Source organism: Dendrobates tinctorius, unplaced genomic scaffold (genome assembly GCF_039654945.1).
Source record: "Dendrobates tinctorius isolate UK_male_01 unplaced genomic scaffold, ASM3965494v1 ptg000034l, whole genome shotgun sequence".
Lineage (NCBI taxonomy): Eukaryota > Metazoa > Chordata > Amphibia > Anura > Dendrobatidae > Dendrobates > Dendrobates tinctorius.
The window spans coordinates 11,375,761-11,403,057 of record NW_027361702.1 but is presented as its reverse complement, the minus strand read 5'-3'; the positions used below and the strand labels follow the sequence as shown (position 1 = coordinate 11,403,057).

Here is a 27,297-nt window from a genome sequence, read left to right as displayed (position 1 = left end):
ATGATGGGTATATGGAAACGGGACTATGGGATGGAGGATGTGTGATGGGTATATTTTTGCACTGGACTATGGGATGGAGGATATGTATGACAGGTATATGGGCACGGGACTATGGGATGGCGGATATGTATATGGGCACGGGACTATGGGATGGAGGATGTGTGATGGGTATATGGGCATTGGACTATGGGATGGAGGATATGTTTGATGGGTATATGAGCATGGGACTATGGGATGGCGGATATGTATATGGTCATGGGACTATGGGATGGAGGATGTGTGATGGGTATATGGTCACTGGACTATAGGATGGAGGATATGTATGACGGGTATATGGGCACGGGACTATGGGATGGCGGATATGTATGATGGGTATATGGGCACAGGACTATGGGATGGAGGATATGTATGATGGGTATATGGGCATGGGACTATGGGATGGAGGATATGTATGATGGGTATATAGGCACGGGACTATGGGATGGAGGATATGTATGATGGGTATATGGGCATGGGACTATGGGATGAAGAATATGTATGATGGGTATATGAGCATGGGACTATGGGATGGAGGATGTGTGATGGGTATATGGGCACTGGACTATGAGATGAAGAATATGTATGATGGGTATATGGGCACGGGCCTATGGGATGGTGGATATGTATGATGGGTATATGGGCACGGGACTATGGGATGGAGGATGTGTGATGGGTATATGGGCACTGGACTATGGGATGGAGGATATGTATGACGGGTATATGGGCACAGGACTATGGGATGGCGGATATGTATTATGGGTATATGGGCACTGGCCTATGGGATGGAGGATGTGTGATGGGTATATGGGCACTGGCCTATGGGATGGAGGATGTGTGATGGGTATATGGGCACTTGACTATGGGATGGGGGATATGTATGATGGGTATATGGGCATGGGACTATGGGATGGAGGATGTGTGATGGGTATATGGGCATGGGACTATAGGATAGAGGATGTATGATGGGTATATGGGCACAGGACTATGGGATGGAGGATATGTATATGGTCACGGGACTATGGGATGGAGGATATGTATGATGGGTATATGGGCACGGGACTATGGGATGGCGGATATGTATATGGGCACGGGACTATGGGATGGAGGATGTGTGATGGGTATATGGGCACTGGACTATGGGATAGAGGATATGTATGATGGGTATATGGGCACGGGACTATGGGATGGCGGATATGTATATGGGCACGGGACTATGGGATGGAGCATATGTTTGACGGGTATATGGGCACAGGACTATGGGATGGCGGATATGTATATGGGCACGGGACTATGGGATGCAGGATGTGTGATGGGTATATGGGCATGGGACTATGGAATGGAGGATGTGTGATGGGTCCTCAGCTGCGACTACCGTCCTGGCCCCCTCTTACATTATGTTGTCTTTTTCTGGTTTTAGTATGTCATATTTGGTGTCTCTAATAAAAGGTTGTTTATACTGATACGTATTACGTATATAATTGTTTTTATTATTCTACTAGCTGAAGAGCCCGGCGCTGCCCGGGCATAGTAACTAACTGTGGTTAGTTATAGAAAATTATAATTATCCTCCATCCCATAATCCCGTGCCCATATACCCAGCATACATATCCACAATCCCATAGGCCTGTGCCCATTTACCCATCATACATATCCTCCATCCCATAGTCGAGTTCCCATATACCCATCGCACATCCTCCATCCCATAGTCCCATGCCCATATACCCATCACACATCCTCCATTCCATAGTCCCATGCCCATATGCATATCCGCCATCCCATAGTCCTGTGCCCATATACCCGTCAAACATATGCTCCATCCCATAGTCCAGTGCCCATATACCCGTCACACATCCTCCATCCCATAGTCCCGTGCCCATATACATATCCGCCATCCCATAGTCCCGTGCCCATATACCCATCATACATATCCTCCATCCCATAGTCCCGTGACCATATACATATCCTCCATCCCATAGTCCTGTGCCCATATACCCATCATACATCCTCTATCCCATAGTCCCATGCCCATATACCCATCACACATCCTCCATCCCATAGTCCCATGCCCATATACCCATCATACATATCCTCCATCCCATAGTCAAGTGCCCATATACCCATCACACATCCTCCATCCCATAGGCCAGTGCCCATATACCCATCACACATCCTCCATCCCATAGGCCAGTGGCCATATACCCATCATACATATCCTCCATCCCATAGTCAAGTGCCCATATACCCATCACACATCCTCTATCCCATAGTCCCATGCCCATATACCCATCACACATCCTCCATCCGATAGTCCCATGCCCATATACCCATCATACATATTCGCCATTCCATAGTCGAGTGCCCATATACCCATCATACATATCCGCCATCCCATAGTCCTGTGCCCATATACCCGTCATACATATCCTCCATCCCATAGTCCAGTGCCCATATACCCATCACACATCCTCCATCCCATAGTCCCGTGCCCATATACCCGTCATACATATCGTCCATCCCATAGTCCCGTGCCCATACCCGTCATACATATCCTCCATCCCATAGTCCAGTGCCCATATACCCATCACACATCCTCCATCCCATAGTCCCGTGCCCATATACCCATCATACATATCCACCATCCCATAGGCCCGTGCCCATATACCCATCATACATATTCTTCATCTCATAGTCCAGTGCCCATATACCCATCACACATCCTCCATCCCATAGTCCCATGCCCATATACCCATCATACATATCCTCCATCCCATAGTCCCATGCCCATATACCCATCATACATATTCTTCATCCCATAGTCCCATGCCCATATACCCACCATACATATCCTCCATCCCATAGTCCCGTGCCTATATACCCATCATACATATCCTCCATCCCATAGTCCCGTGCCCATATACCCATCATACATATCCTCCATCCCATAGTCCTGTGCCCATATACCCATCATACATATCTGCCATCCCATAGTCCCGTGCCCATATACCCGTCATACATATCCTCCATCCTATAGTCCAGTGACCATATACCCATCATACATATTCTTCATCCCATAGTCCCATGCCCATATACCCACCATACATATCCTCCATCCCATAGTCCCGTGCCTATATACCCATCATACATATCCTCCATCCCATAGTCCCGTGCCCATATACCCATCATACATATCCTCCATCCCATAGTCCTGTGCCCATATACCCATCATACATATCTGCCATCCCATAGTCCCGTGCCCATATACCCGTCATACATATCCTCCATCCTATAGTCCAGTGACCATATACCCATCACACATCCTCCATCCCATAGTCCCATGACCATATACATATCCGCCATCCCATAGTCCCGTGCCCATATACCCATCACACATCCTCCATCCTATAGTTCCGTGCCCATATACCTGTCATACATATCCTCCATCCCATAGTCCAGTGCAAAAATATACCCATCACACATCCTCCATCCCATAGTCCCGTTCCCATATACCCATCATACATATCCTCCATCCCATATACTCATCAAACATCCTCCATTCCATAGTCAACCATTATGACATTATAATGAGCGGCGGCGGGGCTTGCAACCTTTGATGACATCAGCGTCGCCATGGCAACCATTATGACATCATAATGAGGGGCGGGGCTTGAAGCGCACACACTGCTTCCCAAGTATGCAAATGGTGCATTGTGACATCACAATGAGGGGCGGGGCTTGACGCGCACACACTTTTTCCTCCAGTATGTAGACAGGGGCAAAATTGTTTGGTGAATTGGAACGCGCGGGGTTAAAATTTCGCCTCATAACATAGCTTAGGACACTCTCGGGGTCCAGACGTGCGACTGTGCCAAATTTTGTGGCTGTAGCTGCGACGGTGCGGATGCCTATCCCGGACACACACACATACACACACACACACACATACATACACACTTTGAGCTTTATATATTAGATATAATACATTACAATATATACAGCATGGTAACACAAATAATGTGGCAGTACCAATGAAAAAGGCAGTAATACACAGTAGTGTAGCAGTACTGAAGCATAATAATATCTGTACAACATTTACAATATATTAATATTAGAACTCCTTAAAGGGGAGGACGCATTAAAGGGATACTCTACTCAATCCCCTACATTCCCCCTTTCCTAAAATTCCCAACCAAACATACTACAAAATTTACACTATACATTGTAAATTTTTAGAATGTTTTTCTATGATGCACAGCAGTCCAATTTTTCTGGAGATGCAAACCCGGCTCACAATCCTCCAGGTTAAGTCCATCAATATTTACATATATATGACATATTCAAAAGATACGGCCCATTTTTCAAAGCCGCCAGTCTCTCTGAGGTAGAGCTCCCCTTTTCCTTAAAGAGAGCAGGCTTTCCCATCGGCAAGTAAAACACAAATTTTCATATGGCCTGTGGTTCAGGCCATTCAGACAGTCTCTGCTTTTTCCAGCAGAAGGGGCACAACAGGTGCAACAAAGCAAAACAACAAACAGAAATATCTTCCGGCCGTGTCCTTCCCATAGTCTGGGTGTTATGTTTGACACCAATCTCTGCTTCACATCCCATATACAATCTCTTGCCCGCTCTTGCCGCTTACACCTAAAGAACATCTCTAGAATCCGCCCTTTTCTCACCATAGAAACAACAAAAACCCTCACTGTCGCATTGATCCACTCCCGCCTGGATTACTGCAACACTCTATTAATTGGCCTCCCTGTTACTCGACTTTCCAATCTCCAGTCCATACTTAATGCAGCGGCCAGGGTTATCCATCTGGTTAATCGGTACTCGGACGCGTCCGCTCTTCACCAATCGTTACCCTGGCTGCCCATTCATTATAGGATCCAATTCAAAGTACTTGTTCTTACCCACAAAGCTCTCCACAGTGCGGCACCCCCTTACATCTCCTCCCTCATTTCTGTCTATCTGCCTAACCGACCACTGCGCTCTGCAAACGACTTTCGACTAACCTCTGCACTAATCAGCACCTCCCAATCCCGATTCCAAGATTTCTTCCGTGCTGTGCCAATCCTCTGGAATGCTCTACCTCAAAAAATTAGGACTATCCACAACTTATACAGCTCATTTGTTCAGAGCGGCCTATCACGTTCACTAATCAGTCATTTTATGTGCAAGTGTGCGTGTGTAGCCCATTCACTATCTCCATCTATCCCTCCCTCCCTCCCTCAAGATGGCTGGACCATCATTGTAATTACACCATTGTAAATACACACCTATACTTTGTATCTCCCCCACCTCATTGTAGATTGTAAGCTCTCACGAGCAGGGTCGTCTTATTTCATCTTATTTTGCTTTAATTATTGTATTGTTAACGTTGTTACTTATGACTAGAGTTGAGCGACTTTTGGTTTTTTAGGGTCGCGTTTCGTTTCGTGAAACCCGACTTTTCCAAAAGTCGGGTCGAGCAAGATCGTCCGATTATAGGGAAAAGTCGGGGTCGTCCCGAAACACGAAACCCAATGTAAGTCAATGGGGAATAAAACTCGGCAGTGAGAGGACAGGAAACACACCTACAGTGCCCATTTGAATGCCAAAAGCATCAGTTCTTCTTACTTAAGCTTGTCAACCTTAATTAACTTCATAATACAAGTTACGCACTGAAAAATGGGGGTTATTTGGCTAAAGTTGAGGGGGGGGAGGGCTGGCTCCAGGTTTTCATGTGCCCTGGGCGAAAGAGCGCCCCTTTAACACATACCACAACTCATCATGCTCCGATACGGCAGAGAAATAGCGGTATAGTACAATGAAAAATACTTCACTTTTTACATCTCATGACGAGGCCCATCTATTTCTCCATACAGAATCATTGGTCCTATATAATGTTTGAAACAGTATATGATGAGCTCCACATAATGCTACAGTATATGTTGGTCCCCATGGATGAAGCTCCACTGTCTTATGGGCCCAAATAATGCTCCAAACATAATGGGCCCCATTTCTAATGCTCTAGTGTATAATGGGCCCTGTAAATGCTGCTCCAGTGTCTGATGTCCACCTTTGGAATGTTCCAGTGTATGGTGGGCCCCATCTATCATTCTCCAGAGTAACGTGCTCCCCAAAAATTGCTGTCCCAACATTGAAAACAATCAAATAAGTCTCCTCGCTAGGGAATCCCTGTACTAGTCTGGACTCCTCGTCGTCCCCATCTTCCATCTCACTGCACAGTATTTCAACCTTGCAAGTGCTGTGATCCTGAGCAAGCAGGGGGGGCCCACTCGTTGGCGACGGCACTGGCACAGGGCCCCTGATAGTACGGTGGTGTGTCTGATGGCGGGTGGGCCGAACCTGCACTATCATCTGCAGCTTCCTCTTTGTCACCGTGTAAGATGGAACTGTATATGGGAAGGGTAACCTGAGTTTCATCAGGGTCAGATTCAGGCCGTGTAGCGTGCGAGGGGAATGTAGTGGTCTGGGTCAATGTACCAGCAGATTCATCGAGCAGTGGCTGGGCATCAGTGCACTTGTGTCGCCCCCAGGAGTACGGTCGCCACAGTGGCATTACCTTCCTCCTAGGGAGTGTGATGTCATGCTTGGGAGCAACGAAGGATCTCTCTAGCAGGTTAACTGATTGGGCGGCGTTATTCCCACGAGTCATGACCCTCCAAACAGCGTTCATGAAGGCAAAGTGTTTGTTTTACGTGGGCAGTATGGTTGCAAAGCTGAACCTTAAAGGAATGTCCAGAAGGGCACCACCAGGAGTGGAGCCTACGGTTAAATTCGACTCCACCTGGGAAACCTCAACCATGCCAGCTACAGAACAGATGCACACATTGCAAGCTTAATTCCGTTAACGAACGAGACTCCGTCATGCCCCGCGGTCCGAGTCCGGCTTACTAGAGGGACACGTAAGGCTCTGGAACATGAGATTGGCCAATAACTGGTGTGTCATGCCCTTACATGGCCGTGGCTGCATGTGCGCTACACTGAAAAGGCCAGCGTTTGTCGCTTACAGGTGCAGATAACCCGCTGAACAACGTTAGTGATGGGGATCACTGATTACAATTATTACCCGTGAACAATGATTTCCCAGTAAGTGCAGGTCAACTGCAGTTCCGGAATTAGGCCTAACCGTCATTCCTGAAAAAATGAAAAACTTACGTGTGCAAACCACAGGTGCTGTAGCTTGCTTAACAGCTCGCCAGCCGTTCTCACGCCCAGTATGGATTACACGTGATTGCACAAAGGTTAGAAAGGGTACCGTATCCCCAGATAACATGTATGGATTGCGTACACATTCAAAATATATGTCTCAGGAGGCAGGCTCAGACGGTGTTAGGCCCAGTATGGATTGCACGTGATTGCACAAAGGTTAGAAAGGGTACCGTATCCCCAGATAACATGTATGGATAGCGTACACATTCAAACTATATGTCTCAGGAGGCAGGCTCAGACGGTGTTAGGCCCAGTATGGATTGCACGTGATTGCACAAAGGTTAGAAAGGGTACCGTATCCCCGGATAACATGTATGGATAGCGTACACATTCAAAATATATGTCTCAGGAGGCAGGCTCAGACGGTGTTAGGCCCAGTATGGATTGCACGTGATTGCACAAAGGTTAGAAAGGGTACCGTATCCCTGGATAACATGTATGGATAGCGTACACATTCAAAATATATGTCTCAGGAGGCAGGCTCAGACGGTGTCAGGCCCAGTATGGATTGCACGTGATTGCACAAAGGTTAGAAAGGGTACCGTATCCCCGGATAACATGTATGGATAGCGTACACATTCAAAATATATGTCTCAGGAGGCAGGCTCAGATGGTGTCAGGCACAGTATGGATTTGACGGCCCAGATTACACAGCGGAGGAGCAGGGAGAGGTAAAGATTGCAAATGCTGGGGCCCTGCCCAAGCAAGGGGGGCCCACTCGTGGGCGTCGGTACTGGCACTGGGCCCCTCATAGTACAGCGGTGTGTCTGACGGCGGGTGTGCACCACCACCGTCAGAGACACTTGATTGCACTATGAGGGACCCTGTGCCAGTGCCCGCGCCCAAGAGTCGGCCTACCCACCTGTCCAGGGCAACGGCACTCGCACGGTGTCGTGCGCTAGGTGGTGACCCCGGCCATGGGGGGGGAGGCAGCACAGTTAGGGAGTTTTATAAAGTGGCATATGTTGATGTTGGACATTCAGCTGATGCAAAAGGCAAAATAGGTCAAGTCCCAGGAAGAGGTGGACCAAAGCAAGCCATTTTTCTGTCACCCTATGTGTCATCAGGGGAAGGTGGGACAAAATCCTTGGAAACCCATGCATGGTTCATTTTAATGAAGGTTAGATCATCCACATTTTGGGTTGACAGACGGGTCCTTTTTTCTGTCAGGATTGATCCAGCTGCACTGAAGACTCTTTCCGATAGCACACTTGCAGCTGGGCAAGCGAGCTCCTGTAAGGCATATTGTGCCAATTCAGGCCAGGTGTCCAGTTTAGCGGCCCAATAGTCAAAGGGGAATGACCTGTGTTGGAGAACATCGATATGGGAGGAAAAGTAGTTTGTAACCATGGTTGACAACTGCTGTCTCCTGTCACTTTCCATTGATGCAGTATTACCAGTTGTGTGAGCGGTATTTGAAAAATCAGTCCACAACATTGTCATGAAACCCCTGTCTCCAACGCCACTTCTGCTGTGTGCACCACGAACACCTCTGCCAAGCTGCCCCCGGCCCGTACGGCTCGTGTGAGAACCATCACCGCTGCTGTGTGCTGGGAATGCCTCAAGCAACCGATTTACCAGAGTTGCTTGTTTATTAGCCAATATTAGGTCAAGGTTCTCCTGTGGCATGATGTTTTGTAATTTGCCTTTATAGCGTGGATCCAGGATGCTGGCCAACCAGTAGTCGTCATCGTTCATCATTTTGGCAATGCGGGGGTCCCTTTTTAGGATCCGCAAGGCATAATCTGACATGTGGGCCAATGTTCCCGGTGTCAATGATGCACTGCGAGTGCTGGTTGGAGGAGCACTTTCTGGCAAATCCACATCCCTCCAGTCACGCACAAACCCTGTACCAGACCTTGCCACGCCAACATTTTCACTTTCCCCACGAGATGCATCCTCCTCCCCTAAGTAATCATCCCCATCATCATCCTCCTCCTCCTCTTCTTCCTCCACCTCGTCCAGGAGAGGTCCCTGAGCAGACAATGGCTGAATGTCATCAAGGATTCCCTCATCCTCTTCCTCCTCATCAACATTGGCTGCAGACGCCTGCTCCTTAAGGTGCGTCAAAGTTTGTATGAGCAGACGCATAAGTGGGATGCTCATGCTTAGGATGGCGTCGTCTGCGCTTACCAGCCGTGTGCATTCCTCAAAACACTGAAGGACTTTACAGAGGTCTTTCAGCTTCGACCACTGCACACCTGTCAACTCCATGTCTGCTCTCAAAGTGCCTGGCCGTGTATCCTCCCACAAATGCATTATGGCCTGCCTCTGCTCGCACAGCCGCTCCACCATGTGCAGGGTGGAGTTCCACCTTGTTGCAATGTCGATAATGAGGCGGTGGTTGGGAAGGTGGAGCAATCGCTGCAGCTTCTGCATACGAACGGAGTGTACAGGCGACCGGCGGATGTGCACGCACAGTCTTCGCACCTTCTGGAGCAGGGCTGTTAACTCCGGATAATTTTTGAGGAAGCACTGCACCACCAGGTTCAAGGTGTGAGCCAAGCAAGGTATGTGGCTGAGTTTTGAAAGGGCTATGGCTGCCACAAAATTACGGCCGTTATCACTAACTACCTTGCCTGCCTCAAGATGTACACTGCCCAGCCATGACTCAGTTTGTCGCTTCAAGTACTCGGCCAGCACCTCGGCGGTATGTCTGTCGCCCAAACACATCATCTGCAACACAGCCTGCTGACGCTTTCCACTAGCTGCTCGATAGGGGGACACATCGTGTGCAACAGTGGCAGCTGCAGATGGAGTGCTCGTACGACTGCGCTCTGTGGACGAGCTTTCGCTTCTGGAGGAGGAGGAGGAGGGTGGAACGCCTACAGCCAACTGTTTCCTATACCGTGGGCTAGGCAGCACTGTCCCACCACCGCTGTCCCCTGTGGACCCTGCATCCACCACATTAACCCAGTGCGCAGTGATGGACCCGTAACGGCCCTGGCCATGCCGACTGGACCATGCATCAGTTGTGAGGTGCACCTTTCCGCTCACTGACTGCTTGAGTGCATGGACAATGCGGTCTTTCACATGATGGTGGAGGGCTGGGATGGCTTTGCGAGAGGAGAAGTGGCGACTGGGTAGGTCATAGCGTGGTACTGCATAGGCCATGAGTTCGCGGAAAGCTGTGCTTTCCACCAACCGAAAGGGCATCATCTCAAACGAGATTAGTTTGGCAATGTGGGTGTTCAAACCCAGTGTACGCGGATGAGAGACTGAGTACTTTCTTGACCTACTCATAGTGTCTGGGAGGGTGAGCTGGACTTGAGAGCTGCATATGGTGGAAGTAGCGGTGGACAGGGCGGACTGAGAGAGGGTTGATGATGGTGATGGAGTTGGTGTTCTTTCTGATGGCCTAGAATCAGTCTTTCGTTGATATAACAGTGGGATTCCCTGACTGCTGTGGCCTTGCAACGACACCTCAACATTTGCTGCTGTGCTAACCGGTGGGCTTACAGTGGGGGAAACAATGTAGCGTTGATGACTACCTTCGTTGTGATCAGTTGCACATGTGGCACTTGAGGTTTGGTGTTGCGTCCACGCTTGCAAGTGCATGCTGGTTAAATGTCTAAGCATGCAACTGGTATTCAAATTTTTCAGATTTTTCCCTCGGCTAAAGGTCTTTGCGCACTTCTTACAGATAACCTTGGCCTGATCATGAGGATTTTGTTCAAAAAAGTGCCACACTGCACTCTTCCTACTTTGGCAGACATTTTGCGGCCTAGCACGCTGTGATCTTTTGACCCTCTGGACAAGCTGTCCAGCAACTCTTTTGATGTTTGGAACCTGTCTTTGGAGTGCTCCGGGCCTGCCAGATAACAGCTGTTGCGATGTCGATGTCTGCTGTGGATGCTCCTCATCTGAGCTATTGGAAGCAGCACCCTCTTCCCCCAATGGATGCCAATCTGGGTCAACAACTGGGTCATCCATCACCTCCTCTTCTATGTCATGTGCACCTTCCTCTGTGTCACCTTGTATGGTGGTATAGTGTGCGGGAAGGGGCACCTGAGTCTCATCAGGGTCAGAATCTGGCTCTGTACACTGCGAGGACAATGTAGTGCTCTGAGTGAATGTACCAGCAGAATCATCCATCAGCGGCTGTGCATCAGTGCACTCCATGTCAGATTCATCTTGGCCTGGGTATTTCACCATTTGACTTGATAATCCAGGCATGGTATGTGAAAACAGCTCCATGGAGTAATCAGTAGTATGGCATGCGTCATCCTTCAATCTTGGTTGGGGTGAAGGACACAAGGAAAGGTGTGGTTCATGAACATGAGCCTCCAATGACGACTCAGTGCTTTTACTTTTTACAACTGAAGAAGAGGAGGCGATAGAGCTGGAGGCTGAGTCAGCAATGTAAGACAAAACTTTTTCCTGATGCTCTGGCTTTAAAAGCGGTTTGCCAACTCCTAGAAAACTAAGCGTTCGAGGCCTTATGGAGCCAGACGATGACGCAGGCTCAACACCTCCTGCATTCGGTCCTATTTTGCTCTTGCCACTACCATCAGATCCACCACCAACATCATCATTACCAGCTGCCAACCCCAGCCCAATTCCACGGCCTCTTCCACCAGCCTTCCTCATTTTTGGTAGAAATGTAGACAAAATCCAACAAACTATATAGTATGTAAAACAAGGTACAAGGTGTCTATAGGACAGGGGAGATTTTGAATTTCTGCTCACACTTTTGGACACTGGACACTTTTGGATTGTGTGAGGCCCAATGAATATCTGAGCGCTATGTGACAGGCTCGATGGCACAGCTGTGACCTAAGTGACTAGAGGATAAGTGAGATTTTGAATCTCTGCACACACTTTTGGACACTGGACACTTTTGGATTGTGTGAGGCCCAATGAATATCTGAGCGCTATGTGACAGGCTCGATGGCACAGCTGTGACCTACGTGACTAGAGGATAAGTGAGATTTTGAATCTCTGCACACACTTTTGGACCCTGGACACTTTTGGATTGTGTGAGGCCCAATGAATATCTGAGCGCTATGTGACAGGCTCGATGGCACAGCTGTGACCTAAGTGACTAGAGGATAAGTGAGATTTTGAATCTCTGCACACACTTTTGGACACTGGACACTTTTGGATTGTGTGAGGCCCAATGAATATCTGAGCGCTATGTGACAGGCTCGATGGCACAGCTGTGACCTAAGTGACTAGAGGATAAGTGAGATTTTGAATCTCTGCACACACTTTTGGACACTGGACACTTTTGGATTGTGTGAGGCCCAATGAATATCTGAGCGCTATGTGACAGGCTCGATGGCACAGCTGTGACCTAAGTGACTAGAGGATAAGTGAGATTTTGAATCTCTGCACACACTTTTGGACACTGGACACTTTTGGATTGTGTGAGGCCCAATGAATATCTGAGCGCTATGTGACAGGCTCGATGGCACAGCTGTGACCTAAGTGACTAGAGGATAAGTGAGATTTTGAATCTCTGCACACACTTTTGGACACTGGACACTGGACACTTTTGGATTGTGTGAGGCCCACTGATCTCTGAGCGCTATGTGACAGGCTCGATGGCACAGCTGTGACCTAAGTGACTAGAGGATAAGGGAGATTGGATTGCTTTTAAAAAAGCAGTTTGCGGAGCAGTGGGTAAACAGCAATGCCAGCCTGTCAGGAAGCCTTAGAAGGCAGCCCAACAACCAACACCACTGATACACCACAATATAGCCTCCCCTTGCACTGCACACACAGTGACTGGTGTGTTGTGCAGGCCAAATTGCTATCAACAGCAGAAGCAGTTTTTTTTTCTTCTCAGCAGGACAAAAAAAAAAATTGGGATTGCTTTTAAAAAAGCAGTTTGAGGCCCAATGAATATCTGAGCGCTATGTGACAGGCTCGATGGCACAGCTGTGACCAAAGTGACTAGAGGATAAGGGAGATTGGATTGCTTTTAAAAAAAGCAGTTTGCGGAGCAGTGGGTAAACAGCAATGCCAGCCTGTCAGGAAGCCTTAGAAGGCAGCCCAACAACCAACACCACTGATACACCACTATATAGCCTCCCCTTGCACTGCACACACAGTGACTGGTGTGTTGTGCAGGCCAAATCGCTAGCAGCAGAAGCAGTTTTTTGGTCTTCTTCCCTGCCTAACGCTCTCCCTACAGAATCAGCAGCAACCTCTCCCTATACTGAGATCGGCAGAAGTAAGATGGCGGTCGGCGTGCACGCCCTTTTATACCCCCTGTGACGCCCACCAAAGCAAGCCAATCACTTGCATGCCCTTCTGAAAGATGGTGGTGACCCGTGCCTATGTCATCACGTTGCCCACAGTGTCCGTGGATCCTGATTGGCTGAAAAAGAGCACAAAACAAACTTTTGAAACGCGACTTTGGCGCGTAAGTCGCCGACCTCGTGGCCGACCTCATCCTAGGGTCGGGTTTCGTTTCATGAAACCCGACTTTGCCAAAAGTCGGCAACTTTTGAATTTTTTCGACTCTACTTATTACTTGTGTTTTGAAACTGTTAAACTGTAAAGCGCTGCAGAATATGTTGGCGCTATATAAATAAAGATTATTATTATTATTATTAGAGTGGGGCATTTGCATTATTTGGACGCGGAACAGTCCCTCCACAGCATATTTTCAGGTGCAATGAGCGCAACAAAAATGTTTTTGGTTTTTTTTAAAGAGACAGTACTCAGCGGCAGACATCCCGGTCCGACGCATCCGAAACCAGATTCCATTGCCAGTGACTACCGTTGCACGACTCTGCAGCCATAGAATCGTAAGACTCCAAGGGCGAGGTGCAGCGCGGGATGTAGGTGGTGGTGGTGGGGCAGCCTGCTCCGGCTGTGGAAATAGCCCCATGTCATCCTCACTTAAGAGGGAAGTAGGTCATCACCCACATTCTTTTGTAACATGATCCAGGAGTATGTATATAAAATAAACATTCCAGAGATGTGCCAGAATAAAGAGCAGTTCATTTGATTATGCTGTTTCTTATATAAAGTGCTCCGAATTGAAACACTGGCTGCAAAAAACTACATATATTTAAATAAATAGATCCATATACTAACCGGAATTCATGCTGTGCGTGAAGACACTGCAGCCCCACACTCCAATGCGCGTTTCACACGTTGCTTCGTCAGGGAGTGAATCACACCAGTATTTCAATTAGGAGCACTTTATATAAGAAACATCATAATCAAATGCACTGCACTTTATTCTGGCACATCTCTGGAATATTTATTTTATATACATACTCCTGGATCATGTTACAAAAGAATGTGTGTGATGACCTGCTTCGCTTGTCTTTCTTAATATAATTTTAAATTATTTGTCTATTATGTATTGTCTTTTTCAGGTTTTAGTATGTCATATTTGGTGTCTCTAATAAAAGGTTGTTTAGGCTATGTGCACACATAGCGTTTTAAAAACCGGACTCCTTCCCAGAAATCGCGCGTTTTTTTCCGCGCGATTTCACCGCGATTTTACCGCGATTATGATCGCGATTTTGCCGTGATTTTTGCGTGCGATATTCAAGCACTTTCCAAGCGATTTGAAGCATCGCTTGGAAAGTGATTGACAGGTTGGTCACACTCGTCAAACATAGTGTTTGACAAGTGTGACCAGGTTTTTACTATTGAGGCCGCCTATGCGGCATCAATAGTAAAAGATAGAATGTTAAAATGCTAAAAAAAATAAAAAAATTGGTGTATATTTACCTTCCGGCGTCCCGCGCTGCATTCCCGGGCCTCAGCGTTCCCAGTAATGCCTTGCGAGACCTGTGATGACGTAGTCTCGCGTTGCTATAGTGATCTCGCGAGACCGCTAGAGTCACGCGAGACTACGTCATCACAGGACCGTGCCGCAAGGCATTACTGGGAACGCTTAGGCCGGGAATGCAGCGCGGGACGCCGGAAGGTAAATATACACCGATTTTTTATTTTTTATTCTTTTTTTTACAGGGGTATGGTACCCAGGGCCTGGAGGACAGTCTCCTCTCCTCCACACCGTGGGTACCAACCGCACATGAGACGCTTAACTTCCCGCATGGTGGGCATAGCCACATCCGGGAAGTAAGTGATTCTCATGAATTCCTATGGGTGCGGAATTGCTGCAATTCTTTGCGATTCCGCACAAAGAATGAGCATGCTGCGATTTTTTCCGCGATGCGATTCCGCCGCGGAAAAAAGCGCAGCATTAGCACAGCATGTGCGGAATGCCATAGGAATGCATGGGGGGCGTTGTGTACACGATTTTTAAGCGTTTTCGCGCCGAAAATCGCGGCAAAAACACTTAAAAATCGCTACGTGTGCACATAGCCTCATACTGATTCATACTACGTATTTAATTGTTTTTATTATTCTATTTTGTTCATGTGGTTTCTTCATTGGTTCAACCACAATACCTGCCTGTTTCCCTGGAATATCCTGTGGATATGCCATAAATGTAAAAGACAGATATAACTTGTTCACTCATTGCAGCACGGCACGGGGTCAAAATAAACAGGGCCATGGAGAACTTGTAGGAACGAAGAGAGGCTGAACAAGGGCCTTAGGACAAAAGGGAGGCCAACATAACCTGATGATCAAGAATTTTGTCAGCATAGGGCAGTTTTGGTCCAGTGTTGGCTGGTACCATAAAGATACTGTCCTATGGTTAAGGGTGACAGCTCCAAGTAGATCAGGTCATTTACAGGACAAGCCCAACACAGTTTCTTTCCTGAACCTTTTGAAGCTTTCTTGTCATTTTCACCTCCTTCTGCACGTTTGTGCATCCAGCTTCACAGAGCTGGATGTGTGGTCCTATTCTTAACTGCTAAATCTACATTTCCCATCAGTACACTGCTCCCCCTCAGTGCTGCAGTCCCCTTCCTCAGCTCTCCTTCATGCTTACTGATGAGGTACATTTCAACATTCCCAATTTGTATTCATACAGATGAAATGATTGACCATTGACAGTTTTGAATGTAGTTACTGTGAGTGACTATTTGACCAAATATTCAATAGTACTCCACATTTCATTGGTGGTTCATGGGGATCGTCAAAGCATGCTCATGCACTCCCCTCCACACATAGCAGAGTTAAGCAAAGCATAGACGAGGTGTGCTACAACATACAGTCATATGTAAAAGTTTGGGCACCCCTATTAATGTTAACCTTTTTTCTTTATAACAATTTTGGTTTTTGCAACAGGTATTTCAGTTTCATATATCTAATAACTGATGGACTCAGTTATATTTCTGGATTCAAATGAGGTTTATTGTACTAACAGAAAATGTGCAATCTGCATTTAAACAAAATTTGACCGGTGCAAAAGTATGGGCACCCTTATCATTTTCTTGATTTGAACACTCCTAACTACTTTTTACTGACTTCCTGAAGCACTAAATTGGTTTTGTAACCTCATTGAGCTTTGAACTTCATAGCCAGGTGTATCAAATCATGAGAAAAGGTATTTAACCCCTTCACCCCCAAGGGTGGTTTGCACGTTCATGACCGGGCCAATTTTTACAATTCTGACCACTGTACCTTTATGAGGTCATAACTCTCGAACGCTTCCATGGATCCCGGTGATTCTGACATTGTTTTCTCGTGACATATTGTACTTCATGTTAGTGGTAAAATTTCATTCAAATAACTTGCGTTTATTTGTGAGAAAAACGGAAATTTGGCGAAAATTTTGAAAATTTCGCAATTCTCCAACTTTGAATTTTTATGCCCTTAAATCACAGAGATACGGCACACAAAAAACTTGATAACTAACATTTCCCACATGATTACTTTACATCAGCACAATTTTGGAACCAAAATTTTTTTTTGTTAGGAAGTTATAAGGGTTAAAAGTTGACCAGCGATTTCTCATTTTTACAACACCATTTTATTTTTAGGACCACATCACATTTGAAGCCACTTTGAGGGGTCTATATGATAGAAAATACCCAAAAGTGACACCATTCTAAAAACTGCACCCCTTAAGATGCTCAAAACCACATTCAAGAAGTTTATTAACCCTTTAGGTGCGTCACATGAAATTTTTTGAATATTTAAAAAAAAATGAACATCTAACTTTTTTTCATAAAAAAAATACTTCAGGTTCAATTTTTTTTATTTTACCAAGGGTAACAGGAGAAATTGAACTGCAAAAGTTATTGTGCAATTTGTCCTGAGTACGCAGATACCTGATATGTGGGGGGGAACGACTGTTTCGGCGCATGGCAGAGCTCAGAATGGAAGGAGCGCAGTTTGACTTTTTCAATGCAAAATTGGCTGGAATTCAGATTGGACGCCATGTCACGTTTGGAGAGTCCCTGATGTACCTAAACAGTGGAAACCCCCTACAAGTGACCCCATTTTGGAAACTAGACCCCCCAAGGAACTTATCTAGATATGTGGTGAGAACTTTGAACCCACAAGGGCTTTACAGAAGTTTATAACGTACAGCGGTACAATTAAAAAATCATATTTTTTCCACAAAAATGATCTTTTCACCCCAATTTTTATTTTCCCAAGGGTAACAGGACCCTAAAAGTTATTGTGCAATTTGTCCTGAGTACGCTGATACCCCACATGTGGGGGTAAACCACTATTTGGGCGCATGGCAGAGCTCGGAAGGGAAGCAGCGCCATTTGACGTTTTTGGCTGGAATTGAGATTGGACACCATGTCGCGTTTGGAAAACCCCTGATGTACCAAAACAGTGGAAACCCCCCACAAATGACACCATTTTGGAAAATAGACCCCCTAAGGAACTTATCTAGATGTGTGGTGAGAACTTTGAACCCCCATGGGCTTCACAGAAGTTTATAACATAAAGCCATACAATTAAAAAATCATATTTTTTTCCACAAAAATGATCTTTTCACCCTCAATTCTTATTTTCCCAAGGGTAACAGGACCCTAAAAGTTATTGTGCAATTTGTCCTGAGTACGCTGATACCCCACATGTGGGGGTAAACCACTATTTGGGCGCATGGCAGAGCTCGGAAGGGAAGCAGCGCCACTTGACGTTTTTGGCTGGAATTGAGATCGGACACCATGTCGCGTTTGGAAAACCCCTGATGTACCAAAACAGTGGAAACCCCCCACAAATGACACCATTTTGGAAACTAGACCCCCTAAGGAACTTATCTAGATGTGTGGTGAGCACTTTGACCCCCCCAGTGCTTCACAGAAGTTTACAACGCCCGGGCGTGAAAATAAAAAATTCGTATTTTTTCCACAAACATGATCTTTTAGTCACCATTTTTTTATTTTCCCAAGGGTACCAGGAGAAATTGGACCCCAAAAGTTGTTGTCCAATTTGTCCTGAGTATGCTGATACCCCATATGTGGGAAAAAACTACTGTATGGGCACACGTCGGGGCTCGGAAGGGAAGTAGTGACGTTTTGGAATGCAGACTTTGATGGAATGGTCTGCGGGTGTCATGTTGCCTTTGGAGAGCCCCTAATGTACCTAAACAGTGGAAACCCCCCACAAATGACACCATTTTGTAAACTAGACCCCCCAAGGAACTTATCTAGATGTGTGGTGAGCACTTTGACCCCCCCAGTGCTTCACAGAAGTTTACAACGCCCGGGCGTGAAAATAAAAAATTCGTATTTTTTCCACAAACATGATCTTTTAGTCACCATTTTTTTATTTTCCCAAGGGTACCAGGAGAAATTGGACCCCAAAAGTTGTTGTCCAATTTGTCCTGAGTATCAATACCCCATATGTGGGAGAAAACTACTGTATGGGCACACGTCGGGGCTCGGAAGGGAAGTAGTGACGTTTTGGAATGCAGACTTTGATGGAATGGTCTGCGGGTGTCATGTTGCCTTTGGAGAGCCCCTAATGTACCTAAACAGTGGAAACCCCCCACAAATGACACCATTTTGTAAACTAGACCCCCCAAGGAACTTATCTAGATGTGTGGTGAGCACTTTGACCCCCCCAGTGCTTCACAGAAGTTTACAACGCCCGGGCGTGAAAATAAAAAATTCGTATTTTTTCCACAAACATGATCTTTTAGTCACCATTTTTTTATTTTCCCAAGGGTACCAGGAGAAATTGGACCCCAAAAGTTGTTGTCCAATTTGTCCTGAGTATGCTGATACCCCATATGTGGGAGAAAACTACTGTATGGGCACACGTCGGGGCTCGGAAGGGAAGTAGTGACGTTTTGGAATGCAGACTTTGATGGAATGGTCTGCGGGTGTCATGTTGCCTTTGGAGAGCCCCTAATGTACCTAAACAGTGGAAACCCCCCACAAATGACACCATTTTGTAAACTAGACCCCCCATGGAACTTATCTAGATGTGTGGTGAGCACTTTGACCCCCCCAGTGCTTCACAGAAGTTTACAACGCCCGGGCGTGAAAATAAAAAATTTGTATTTTTTCCACAAACATGATCTTTTAGTCACCATTTTTTTATTTTCCCAAGGGTACCAGGAGAAATTGGACCCCAAAAGTTGTTGTCCAATTTGTCCTGAGTACGCTGATTTCCCATATGTGGGAGAAAACTACTGTATGGACACACGTCGGGGCTCGGAAGGGAAGCAGTGACGTTTTGGAATGCAGACTTTGATGGAATGGTCTGCGGGTGTCATGTGCGTTTGGAGAGCCCCTGATGTACCTAAACTATTGAAACTCCCCACAAGTGACCCCATTTTGGACACTAGACCCCCCACGGAACTTTTCTAGATGTGTGGTGAGCACTTTGAACCCCCAAGTGCTTCACAGAAGTTTATAACGCTCGGACGTGAAAATAAAAAAATCATTTTTTTCCACAAAAATGATATTTTTGCCCCCAATTTTTTATTTTCCTAAGGGTAACAGGAGAAATTGGACCCCAAAAATTGTTTTGCAATTTGTCCTGAGTAGGCTGATACCCTACATGTGGGGGTAAAACACTGTTTGGGCGCATAGCAGAACTTGGAAGGGAAGGAGCACCATTTGACTTTTTCAACTCAGAATTGGCTGGAATTGAGATCAGACGCCATGTTGCATTTGGAGAGCCCCTGATGTGCCCAAACAGTGGAAACCCCCAATTCTAACTCCAACCCGAACCCCAACACGCCCCTAACCCTAGCCCTAACCCTAGCCCTAACCCTAGCCCTAGCCCTAACCCTAGCCCTAACCCTAGCCCTAACCCTAGCCCTAGCCCTAACCCTAACCCTACCCCAACACACCCCTAGCCCTAACCCTAGCCCTAACCCTAATGGAAAAATGGAAATAAATACATCTTTTTTATTTTATTATTTTTCCCTAACTAAGGGGGTGATAACGGGGGGTTTGATTTACTATTTATGGCGGTTTTTATGTTTGGCGGCTGTCGCACGCTAAAAGACGCTTTTTATTGTAAAAATAGTTTTTGCATCACCACATATTGAGAGCTATAATTTTTCCGTATTTTGACCCACCGAGTCATGTGAGGTCTTATTTTTTGCGGGACGAGTTGACGTTTTTATTGGTACCATTTTCGGGCACGTGAAATTTTTTGATCGCTTTTTATTCCGATTTTTGTGACGCAGAATGAACAAAAACCAGCGTTTCATGAATTTCTTTTGGGGGGGAGCGTTTACACCGTTCCGCGTGCGGTAAAATTGATAAAGCGGTTTTATTCTTCGGGTCAGTACGGTTACAGCGATACCTCATTTAGGTCGTTTTTTTATGTTTTTGTCGGTTTTATGCAATGAAAACTATTTTATCTAAAAAATAATTATTTTTGCATCGCTTTATTCTGCGAGTTATAACTTTTTTATTTTTTCACTGATGATGCTGTATGGCGGCTTGTTTTTTGCGGGACAAGATGACGTTTTCAGCGGTACCATGGATATTTATATGCGTCTTTTTGATCGCGCGTTATTGCACTTTTTGTTTGGCGGTATGATAATAAATCATTATTTTTTGCTTCGTTTTTTATTTTTGTTTTTTAAGGGGTTCGCTAAAGGGGTTAACTATTGGGACAGTTTTATAGGGCAGGTCGTTACGGACGCGGCGATACCAAATATGTGTACTTTTATTGTTTTTTTTTTTATTATTTTCAAAAAATGAATTTATTGGGGAATATTTTTTTTTTTTTTACTAATTTATTTGGCGATTTTTTTAAATTTATTTTTACACTTTTTTTTAATTTTTTTTTTACTTTATTACATAGTCCCAGGTGGGACATCACTGTCCTGTGACAGATCGCTGATCTGTCACATCACAGATCACTGTGACAGATCAGCAATCTGTCACAGGCAGTGCACAAGGCTTCCTCATGCCTGCGCTTTGCAGGCACTGAGGAAGCCAGCTTCCCCAGGCCCCCGAAGGCCCCCGTCGCCATCTTGGATTCGGGGGCCTGGAGGAAAGGAGCCCCCCGCAGCAGCGCTGCACATTGCGCTGCCGTGGGGGGCTCAGGGAAGCACGGAGGGAGCCCCCTCCCTGCCGATGCTTCCCTTTAACCCCCGGTACACCGCGATCATGTTTGATCGCGGTGTGCAAGGGGTTAACGTGTCGGGGGCGGTCCGTGACCGCCCCTGACACATTGTGCCGGGTGTCAGCTGTGATAATCAGCTGACACCCAGCCGCGATCAGCGGCGCTCACCACGTGGGCGCCGCTGATCGCGGTAGACGTACTATCCCGTCCCCGGTCATACGGGCCCGGGTACCGTGGACGGGATAGTACGTCTCATGTCAGGAAGGGGTTAAGGTGGCCACTTGCAAGTAGTTCTCCTATTTGATTCTCCTATGAAGAGTAGCATCATGGGCTCCTCAAAACAACTCTCAAATGATCTGAAAACAAAGATTATTCAACATAGCTTTTCAGGGGAAGGATACAAAAAGTTGTCTCAGAGATTTAACCTGTCAGTTTCCACTGTGAGGAACATAGTAAGGAAATGGAAGAACACAGGTACAGTTCTTGTTAAGCCCAGAAGTGGCAGGCCAAGAAAAATATCAGAAAGGCAGAGAAGAAGAATGGTGAGAACAGTCAAGGACAGTCCACAGACCACCTCCAAAGACCTGCAGCATCATCTTGCTGCAGATGGTGTCACTGTGCATCAGTCAACAATACAGCGCATGCATAACGCCTTTTTGTATGACCAAACAACTCAATCTTTGTTTCATCAGTCCACAGGACCTTCTTCCAAAATGTAACTGGCTTGTCCAAATGTGCTTTTGCAGACCTCAGGCGACTCTGTTTGTGGCGTGCTTGCAGAAACGGCTTCTTCCGCATCACTCTCCCATACAGCTTCTCCTTGTGCAAAGTGCGCTGTACTCTCAGAGTAATAAGGATGCCATGAAAGGGTCTGTTGGATGTTTTATTAGACAGGGTCCAGTGCTTCTGATTTTTAGGAATTATACTGAGTAATTAAGTGCAAATGCAGCTGGTATAAGTAGGATCTTAGCATAGCATAGCTGAATTGTGCAAAAACCAGGCTATCAGATGTTTTATTAAATAGGGTCATTAGGAGTATCTGAGAATGCTCAACAGCATTAGAACTACGGGGGACAGATTGAGTAGCAATGGAGGATAGAATCAAGAATTAGAAAGGGGAATTAAGTGCAAATACAGCTGGTATTAGTACTATCTTCAGCATAGCGTAGCTGATCAGTGCTATAGCCTGGCTCTTTGATGTCTTATTAGACAGGGTCATTAGGTGCATCTCAGCATGCTCGACTGACAGCAGTAGAACTACTAGAGGATGGATCCAATAGCAATCGTAAGTTAAAAAAGCCATGGGGGTCATCAATAAGGGGCTTCACATCATTGCCATGTATGGAAATGGGGCAGATGGTGCTGAAAAAAAGTGGAGACCTCAAAACTGGTAACAAAGATGGTGCAGTTTATAAATAGGTGCCTCAATAGATCAGTAGCTCAGTTTTTAAAAGCAAGATATAAAGGGAAGCAGCTAACAGACTCATACTGCCCGATCAAACTGCAGCATGAATCAGACACAGGGTTCGCAATTGTAGCCAGGTATGTTTTATACTAAAATGCTATGGTGTTTTAAAGAAAATAAGCCGGCTGGGAACTACGTGTCTTTGGCCGATTAGTCCAAGGCAGGTCTCCAGTTGGACTGTGTGCACATAGGGAGAAAACTGTCAGTCAAAGAAGCATGTGAAAGAAGATTGTTTGGTGGATGTGGCCACTTGAACGATTATGAGTGTTGCTAATAAAGGAACGGAACTCATTCATTCAAAAAAAGAATGTCAGTTAATATGGTATTGATCCAGAGTTATTCTTTGTGGTCTATACCTAATTGTTACTGAGCATACAGGAAGCAGCAGACAGGGCAGGAGCAGTGCCGATGTCACTGAGCTCCTGCTGCCCTTTCAGCTGATTGTCCTGTGTGACTATGCTGTACCACTGAGAAGTGCCAATGTCACTGAGCTCTTGCTGCCCAGTCAGAAGATTGTCCCTGTGTGTCTGTGCTGTACACTGAGAAGTGCCAATGTCACTGAGCTCCTGCTGCCCTTTCAGCTGATTGTCCTGTGTGTCTGTGGTATACACTGAGAAGTGCTGATGTCACTGAGCTCCTGCTGCCCTGTCAGATGATTGTCCTGTGTGTCTGTGGTGTACTCTGAGAAGTGCGATGTCACTGAGCTCTTGCTGCCCTGTCAGCTGATTGTCCTGTGAGTCTATGTTGTATACTGAGAAGTGCCAATGCCACTGAGCTCCTGCTGCCCTGTGTTGTGAGTTCATTTTCCCCTTCACCGTCAATGTCTGATGAACTCCCTCTTCTGGTGAAGGAAGGTAGTGAGGCTGATTACCAAACACCTGAGCTGGTAGATGATGACTTGGTAACAGGAACTTCTGACTGGATATAAGGCAGCCGACGCCCTTCTGAGTCGCTGGTGATTTTATCTGCTGGATTCTTGGAGACCAGTCTGATTCCTGCTTCCCAAAGATAAGTTTTTGCTCTGCTATTGAACTTATTAGTTTTGTTTTGTTTACTTTGTTTTTTGGAGTTCAGCCATCCCCGGTCGGGGGTGTGCTGAGTTCCATTTTTGTCTCTGATCAGTTTGTCTCTTTGCTTTGTCTTCAGAATTTAAGTGCTGATATAGTCATTTTGAAGTCCTAGCGACTTCAGGGCCTGTTTTTCCTAACAGACGGCTGGGACATTTTTTGGTAGGGTTTTTTGCGGATTGCAGACAGCAGCTTTTCTATCCTGTCCTTTTTAGTTAGCTTGGGCCCCATCGTTTGCTCAACCTATCTTTCTATCTGTGTTAGTGTTTTCATCTTGCTTCACCATCATTATATGTTGGGGGCTGCCTATTGCTTTGGGGTCTGCTGTGGGGCAGTTTAGATTTCCCCTTTCTTTCTTTAGGCCTATTTAGTTCTCCGGCTGTGATCGAGGGGTCTAGGGCATCGTAGGAACCCCCCACGGCTACTGTTAGTTATTGTTGATAGGATCAGGGGTCTACAATCCGATAGCTACTAACCTCTCCGGTTTTCTGGACTCAGCTTGTATTTTTGTTTTTTCCTACTTCGGTGACTCATTCATAACAGAATGACCAGCCATATCGCAGATCCTAGGGTACTCAATAGCAGGAAAGAATTGTAAAAAAAGAAAAAGAGAGTTTGTCAGAATTTTTTTTGTGCATATTTTTTCCTCTATGTCTCTGAGGCCGTAGGGGGAATGTTTTTTTTCTTGCTCAATGGAGATGAAGCAATTGTCTGATCATGTGGAGCAGCTCACTGCTGAAGTGCGGGGAATTTCCGCCTATCTTGCTCATTCACATGCTGCTGAACCAAAGATCCCTACTCCTGATGTGTTTTTTGGGGATTGGTCTAAATCTTTGAATTTTAAGAATAATTGTAAATTATTTTTTGCCTTGAAGCCTAACTCGTCGGGGAGCTCCGCGCAGGAGGTTAAAATTGTCATCTCTTTGCTGCGCGGCGATCCCCAGGATTGGGCATTTTCTTTGAAACCCGATGATCCTAGTCTTACTAATGTGAATGCATTTTTTCAAGCCTTGGGGTTGTTGTATGATGAACCTAATGCTATTGATCAGGCTGAAAAGGCTCTGTTCGCATTGAGCCAGGGTCGGGATTCTGCAGAGTTGTACTGTCAAAAATTCCGAAAGTGGGCGGTCCTTACTACCTGGAATGATGGTGCCTTGGCAGCTCTCTTTCGGAAGGGTTTGTCAGAAACCGTAAAAGATACTATGATGGGATTTCCTGTTCCCTCTGGTCTTGACGATTCTATGTTATTAGCCATTCAGGTTGATCGGCGTTTGCGTGAACGCAAAACCGCACGAGAGGTGTTGCCACCTGTTGAACAAATGTCTGAACCTATGCAATGTGAGAGTATTGTCTGGGGCGCAACGTCGGGAGTTCAGAAGGCGTAATGAGCTGTGTTTCTTCTGTGGTGATGCCTCGCATATTATTTCTGTCTGCACTAAACGAGAGAAACGTTTTGCACACACATTTGCTGTGGGTGGTGTTCAACCTAAGTTTCTTCTGGCAATTACTCTGATCTGCTCCCTGTCCGCGTTTTCTGCTAAGGCTTTTGTGGATCCGGGAGCAGCTCTGAACCTGATGGACTTGGATTTTGCTAAGTGTTGTGGATTTCCTATGACACCTCTGCGGACGCCTATCCCTTTGAGGGGTATTGATGCTACTCCTTTGGCGAAGAATAAACCTCAGTTTTGGACCCAGGTGGTAATGCGGGTCGCCCCAGACCATCAATAGAATTGCAGATTTTTGGTGTTGCAAAATTTGCATGATACCATTGTTCTGGGGTTTCCCTGGTTGCAAATCCATAATCCAGTTTTGGATTGGAAATCTGTGTCTGTGGTGAGTTGGGGTTGTCGGTGTGCCCTCAGTGATGCTCCTGTTTTCTCCACCTCTCCCCAGTCGCATGATGTTCCTGACTATTTGGCTGATTTTTATGATGTATTTCGTGAGAATGAGTCTGCGTCTTTGCCTCCTCATAGGAGTTATGACTGTGCAATTGAGCTGAGCCCTGGGTGTAAATTTCCCAAGGGTCGACTTTTCAATTTATCTGTACCCGAGCACGAGGCTATGCGATCCTATATTAAGGAGTCGTTGGAGAAGGGTTATATTAGACCATCCTCTTCACCCTTAGGTGCTGGTTTTTTTTTCGTGGCTAAGAAAGATGGGTCATTAAGGCCTTGTATTGACTATCGTTCCCTCAACAAAATTACTGTTAAATATCAGTATCCGTTACCCCTGATTTCTGATCTATTCTCCAGAGTTAAAGGTGCTTGCTGGTTTACAAAGCTTGACCTCAGGGGGGCGTATAATCTTATTCGCATTAAGCATGGGGATGAATGGAAGACGGCGTTTAATACTCCGGAGGGACATTTTGAGTACCTGGTGATGCCTTTTGGGCTCACTAATGCCCCTTCTGTCTTCCAGTGCTTCATGAATGATATTTTCCGAGACTTGGTGGATAAATTTTTAATCATCTATCTGGATGATATTTTGATCTTTTCCAAGGATTGGGACTCTCATGTGGATCATGTTCGGACTGTGTTCCGGATTTTGAGGGAGAATTCCCTGTATGTCAAGGGATCGAAATGCCTTTTTGGTGTACAGAGGATTTCATTTTTGGGATTTATTTTGTCTCCGTCAACTATTGAAATGGACCCGGCCAAGGTACAGGCCATTTATGATTGGGTTCAGCCCACTTCTTTGAAGGCACTCCAGAAGTTTTTGGGTTTTGCTAATTTTTATCGTAAATTTATAGCTAATTTTTCTGGTATTGCCAAACCATTGACTGATTTGACTAAGAAGGGTGCTCATGTGCTGAATTGGTCTCCGGAGGCTGTTTCTTCCTTTCAGGAGCTGAAGCGAAGGTTCACTTCTGCTCCGGTTTTGCGGCAACCTGATGTCTCACTCCCGTTTCAGGTAGAGGTGGACGCTTCTGAGATTGGTGCAGGAGCTGTTTTGTCCCAAAAAGATCCTGTAACATCTAAAATGAATCCCTGTGCTTTCTTTTCCCGAAAGTTCTCCCCATCCGAACGTAACTTTGATGTGGGGAATCGGGAACTGTTAGCCATGAAATGGGCATTTGAGGAGTGGAGACATTGGTTGGAGGGAGCTAAACATCAAGTCGTGGTCCTTACTGAC

At 46.1% G+C, this 27,297-nt stretch overlaps 1 protein-coding gene across 1 annotated transcript in view; it reads right to left on the bottom strand.

Moving 5' to 3' along the window:
• The window catches only part of ARL13A (ARF like GTPase 13A), a 224,333-nt gene that overhangs the window by 16,590 nt on the left and 180,446 nt on the right, over positions 1-27,297 (bottom strand). The gene's annotated exons all lie outside the window — the stretch shown is intronic.